The 5,595-nt window shown below is 47.2% G+C and overlaps 1 long non-coding RNA gene across 1 annotated transcript; it reads right to left on the reverse strand.

The window, feature by feature from the left end:
* Positions 1-1,471: 1,471 nt before the first annotated feature.
* On the reverse strand, positions 1,472-3,478 carry LOC310884849. Its single transcript, XR_014574433.1, has 2 exons — positions 3,308-3,478; positions 1,472-2,426 (listed from the first exon to the last, which is right to left on the reverse strand). It is a non-coding gene; the product is annotated as an uncharacterized lncRNA (long non-coding RNA).
* Positions 3,479-5,595: the final 2,117 nt, after the last annotated feature.

The raw sequence follows: 5,595 nt of genomic DNA on the forward strand, positions 1-5,595 counted from the left end.
CCCCCCCCACCCCCCCCCAGGAAAGAGATAAACTGGTTTAATCATATTTGAAAGGGCACATATTGCTGAGTGTGTAAATCCCTACCAGGGAGATCCTGAAGACCAAAACCCCCATGCGAGGTGTGTGATTTCAACCAACTGCAAAAGTAATTAAGGGCAAAATTCAGTAAAGCATTAAAAACATGTTTTTCTTTCATTTTAGGCACTTGCAGTGTTAAGTCTTGATTCAATACGGTGCTTATGCATATCATTCCTTCATGCATGGCTGGTGTATCCGATATCACACCGGCTATGAGGTAGCAGTGTGTTAGGAGCAGACTCCTGGCCACACACCGCCGTCAGTCCTCACCCTGGTGCCCAGGGCTGCGCCCTCACCACGTGAACGCGGCAGTTCTGCCCATCCTGCTGCTTCAGCCCGCTCTGCTCTTGGCACAAACTGGCTTTCAAGAGCTGAACAGCCTAAAAGAGGTTTTAAAAAGCAGTCTGAAGTTAAAAATAGCTGACATTTTGGAAGCAGCCGAGGTAAAATTCAAGCTTCCACAAGGTTTGTTAGCAGTTGGAAAGTATTTTGAGTACAGAAGTGTGCAAAACATGATTGCTGTTAAAGACCACAGCTGGAAAAAGTGTCACATTTTGATAACTGCTATATACCTAATAAAATATAATAGATTTAGTATCAGCTGAACAATAGATTGGTAAACACAGTAAATTAAATCCCATGATGAAGTTTATTAAACGTCAGGACAGTGTCTACTGAGACAGGAAGGCTGGAAGTTATCTGAAATTCTGAGCCTGCTGCCTTCATTTTCCATGTTATTTTTAACTGTTGTTACCTAAAAAGGTGCAGGCTGTGGTATCTGAATATATACAGACATGCCAGCTCCGTGATGCAACTCACTATGCCTGGCCCGTAATTTACCAGCTTTAACCCTCCTGTGAAATGACATCTATATAAATATTGTTAATAGCACTAACATAATGTTAAGTCAGGTTTTACTGGACTCCCTCATACACCCTTTGGATTTATTGGCTATAGGATTTGAAGTAAATTTTTATTAGCCCAAGTTAAGCCCAGCTACCATGGGTTTGGTATCTGGGCTTTTGCTCCCCCCATCCTTCTTCCTCCATCTGAGTGTGCGCCCCCTCTTCTCAGCCCAGTGCTTCCTCCCTCAGACCGAAATGTCCTCGGATAAATCTTACAGAATGAAATATTTATTAATTTTCCTAACCAATGTTGATCTCATAAATTACCAGGACTTTTTCATGAAATGGTTATTAACATCCATGGCTGTATGTTAATGGCTTATTGACCAAATATGGGATAATTAGACCCTAGGAGCACTGGCCACTGTGATCTATGAGAAGCAAATTTGGCCCTTATTACACCAATGACCTATTTAATATCTACTGATGAATTTAAGGTAGAATCACAGGCAGAATTTGTTTCAAGGAGCTGCCCTCCAATTAATGAGCAGAAAGATTCTTGTATAAAATCTATTGATCCAGGAAAAAAATATTAACAAAAATCATTTTTTGTAAGTGATGATTAATTGGCTAAATAAGTGTTAGACTGAGATATACCAAGAAAACACTGGTAACCAGATATTTCCTGGGATTAACAAAACAATGCGTCTGTTTGACTTGAGGGCCCTGCCTTGTCTCCTGGCTTTGAAGGATTTAAGTCCTAATTTATACTATGAAGATATATACTAATATTTTCAAAGAATTTAAACATTTATCCATGCTGCAGCTTCAGGAACAATTGTTTAGAGCTGCTGCAGATGAGCGAGCTGTGTTTGGTTTAAGTTCCCAAGCATGCTGTATACTTGGAATGGGAGAGTTAGCATTCTGCTCACTGCTCAAGGAGACCTTTTCCTCTGTCATCTTATGGTATTTAAAATCAAATTAAAGTTAAAAGAAAAAGAATCAAAGCAAAACCAGAAAGGAAGGAATACTGTTTGTTTGAACTACTCGCGCTATGCCTCATTGTAGTCAGGATGTGCAAGTCTGAACATAGTTTAAAAATTAAGCTGCTGATGTTTTTGTGAATAACAATGTCCCTCAGTATATCCAGCAAGTTAATTTGCATGCTGATCCTTTGACCCTGAAATATTTCTATAGAAATGCATTTAGTTGATACTGTTACTGCCACATCTCAATCAGTAGAGAGGACTTAAGCGAATTCATCGTTGTTCTGGATCCCAAGAAACGCAGTTCCAGTGATGCTGCATATTTGGCTGGACTTGGCTGTCCCATGCCCCCAGCTGCAGGGAGGTCAGGGCTCCCCTTCGCCCTTCGCTGTTCAGTCCAGCTTTAAGACACGATTCTAGCTGTTTACTGAGCTCGCCTGCTTCTCCTTCAGTCTGGAATGCCACAAATGAGGAGAGACTGGTTTGGCAGCTCATTGTGGAGATCCTGCAACAAAACTGATGAGGGAGAGGAAGCAATTTATTGCCCCAAATAAATGCTATAGTTCTAAATATCAGGCAGCTACCACTCTTTTTATCCCTCTCACTACAACTTTTAGGTCCTATGCAACTTAATAGTAATTTTAAGCTCTTTCTTCCTGCCAGATTCAGTTTCTCTGTAAGAAAGGGACATGCCCAGGAAGGAATCAAATATTGCTGCAGCCCAGAGCGCTGCCAGTTCTTGCAGCTCACACCTTGCAGAAGCTCCAGGACACCACAGCAAGGAATCTCAACCACCATTGCGTTACACAAACAAAAGCCTTCCACAGCAACTCCTCTGCCAAGCCTGCCTAAAACAGAGCTCTCCTGGGCTGGGATATGCAGGCCGAGTGCAGGCTCCAGCTCCCGGCTGGGCTCGGCTCAGCACCGTGCTCGGCTCAGCACCGTGCTCAGCCACCCTGCTCTGGGTGCCCGTGGTGCTCAGACACACGGCACAGCAGCAAGGCATCACTGAGGTAAACTAAATCCAGTAATAAACATGTAGTGCAGGAGTAGACTGCAAGGAGTAATTCACAACAGCTATTGTACCTCTTCATTTCGCTGTGCTAGGAAAGATTGCCTGGAGGTAGACAGTGGAAACGGTAGAAGGTGAAATAGGAAGGAAGTTTCCCTAACTGAGCTGAGAACAAGCTTTATAGGCTAATGAAGGGACAGATGACACATACAGAAGAAAAATATCACAAGAGATAAAAGGAAGAATTAATATATGAAAAATGAAAGCAAACAGATTAAAAAATAGAAAGCTACATAGCACCCCTTTTGCTCACATATTATTCCCTAATTACAGATAAGAACCCAGGGACTGCAATCAGACACACAGTTTTAATCTTTTTTTATACCCTTTTCCTGCTTCTTTTGCCCTCTCCCAAAGGATCTACTAACAGTCTCCACCAGAGATGGGCAGGCAGTATACCCAGGACTCCAGGTGTGCCCCAGAGATGACCTTACCCAGCACCCCAGCTCAGGGGGCCGGGGCCGGGGCCGGGGCTTCCTCAGCTGCCCTAGGGACACAGCTGGGCAAGCCCCTGGTGACCGAAGGGCTTTAAAAGCTCCCCCACCCCTCCCTGATAACTCAACTGCAGGCAGGTGAAGGGGGTGCTAACCACAATGACCTATGCAGGACTAGGGGTGACAATGTGGGGAGGTGGAGAGGGCCTCTGAATCCAGCCAAACCAGCAAATGTGAAGAGTGCACAGCCCGCAGGGGCTGCCCGAATCCTGAGGGAGGACAGTAAATAAAACCAGGATGTGCACAGGGGCGCAGGTAGCTGCTGTTCGTGTAGCCGAATGCCTGAATGCATTCCAACATCTCATTAGGCATGTTGACGTCATCAGGTGCCTGAACACCTTGCATGCTCCAGCATCTAATTGCTCTTCCTGTGCCCCGCTACGAGCGAGCTCCCTTTTAAAGAAGCAGATGTGTATTCCTCCTGGCTGTGCCAGCGCCAGCACCCCGGGGCTGTGCCACCTTCCCACTGCTCCCCTGGCACCACCTCCTCCAGGGGCTGAGGCCCTTCTTGTGCAGTGTAAATTAGGCTACAAAGGGGCTGCGAGCCCTATAGTGCCAAGGAGATGAAGAAAATCTGGTCCCTGGAGCAGAGCGCAGACGTCCTGGCGCCCAGTCCTTCAGCTCTCATCCAGCTGGGCAGCTGAGCACCAGCTTTGTGCTCAGCTCCCTCCAGTGAACATCAGCCCTAGCCAGTGAACGCCTCGATTTAAACATTAAATGCAAAGAAAAGACAGAGTTTCCTTTCCATCTTCTATTTAGTTCCAAAGAACGACGCTGTAATCCCTCCTGTTCTCTCACACAGACGGTGTCACTCCTGACGTGGGTCACCTGGCAGTGCCGGGCTCTGCGGCTGCACAGAGCTCCTCTGCGCCCGCCTGTCCCCGCCAGCCCGCGCAACGCTGCCTTGCAATACCTCTTCCTTCCAAAATATACTTTCTTCTCATGACAGGGTGTAAGAAAGAATAGGTGCAGATTTTAACCTCTATAACAGACACTAAATCACATATATTTGTTTTCCTCTAGGCTGGGAAAATGTCCCCGAGGGAAGCATGTGAAATTTGGGCTTTAAAAGCACCAATTTAGCTATTATGAGTTTTCTATGCTTTTTCTATTCAGGGAATGTTTGGCTTGAATACAGTATGTAGAAGAAATAAGATCAGCTCAACTGTTTTAAAGCTGATTGACACCTTGGGTTTTTTCCCTTGTAATCTGAAGCGAAAGAAAAAAAACATAAAGGGAACCAGACACTCATTTAAAAGAAATTATTTCCTTGCCTACAGTCCCTGATCAGGGCTGCCTGTGCAGGGAGAATGAGATCTCATAAAAAGCCTTTCGAGGGTTCTTTTCCACATCATTTTGGTTCAGGTTTTGGTGGCAGATGAACTGTATTTCATCAGAGTTTAGAGGAAATTCAAAGCGAAGTTAAGGAAGTTGCTGTAAACGAGAAAAAAAAATTCCCAACAAACCCTTTCATTCTAGCTTAACGTATCAGCCAAATCAGGAAACAGCTGTACCAGAAATATTGTTTTTAATAATCAGAGCAAGGAGCGGCGGCGCAGCTCCCGTTGGAACAGTGACCCCCGATGGCGAGAAAGACGCGGCCGTGCGGCGGGAGGGAGCCGGGGGCCGGGGGCCGGGGGGGCCCGGCGGGGCGGGGGGGGGCCGGCAGCATCCCGGGGGCTCCGCGTGCAGGGGCGCCAAAGGGGCCCCCCCGGGACCGCGCCCCGGCCCCCCCCGGCGCCCCCCGCTCCTCGGGGCGCGGCAGCCCCCGGCGCTTCCCCGGCCCCCGGCGGTGCCGCGGCTTCGGGGGGCGGCAGGGGCCGAGGCCGGGGAGAGGGAGGTTCCCTGCTCCAAAAAGGACCGAGGGGAGCGACTGTGCGGTGGCTGCCCCGGAGAGCCTCCAACCGGCGGCTGAATTTCTTGGTATTTCCACTTCCAGAGCTCGAAGGGCACGATGCAGTAGGTGCAAGATATTTCCTTTCTTTCTGGTCAGTACTCATAGTGTTGTGGTTGAGCGGTTTGTTTATCCTGACAGAATGTCATCCGGTTTGGCTTTGATTTTGCAAATAATCCACCTCCAGCTACAAACACTCTCGCTCTGAGATAGCCTTAACTTCTG

This window comes from Anser anser, assembly GCF_964211835.1.
Source record: "Anser anser genome assembly, chromosome: 21".
Classification (NCBI taxonomy): domain Eukaryota; kingdom Metazoa; phylum Chordata; class Aves; order Anseriformes; family Anatidae; genus Anser; species Anser anser.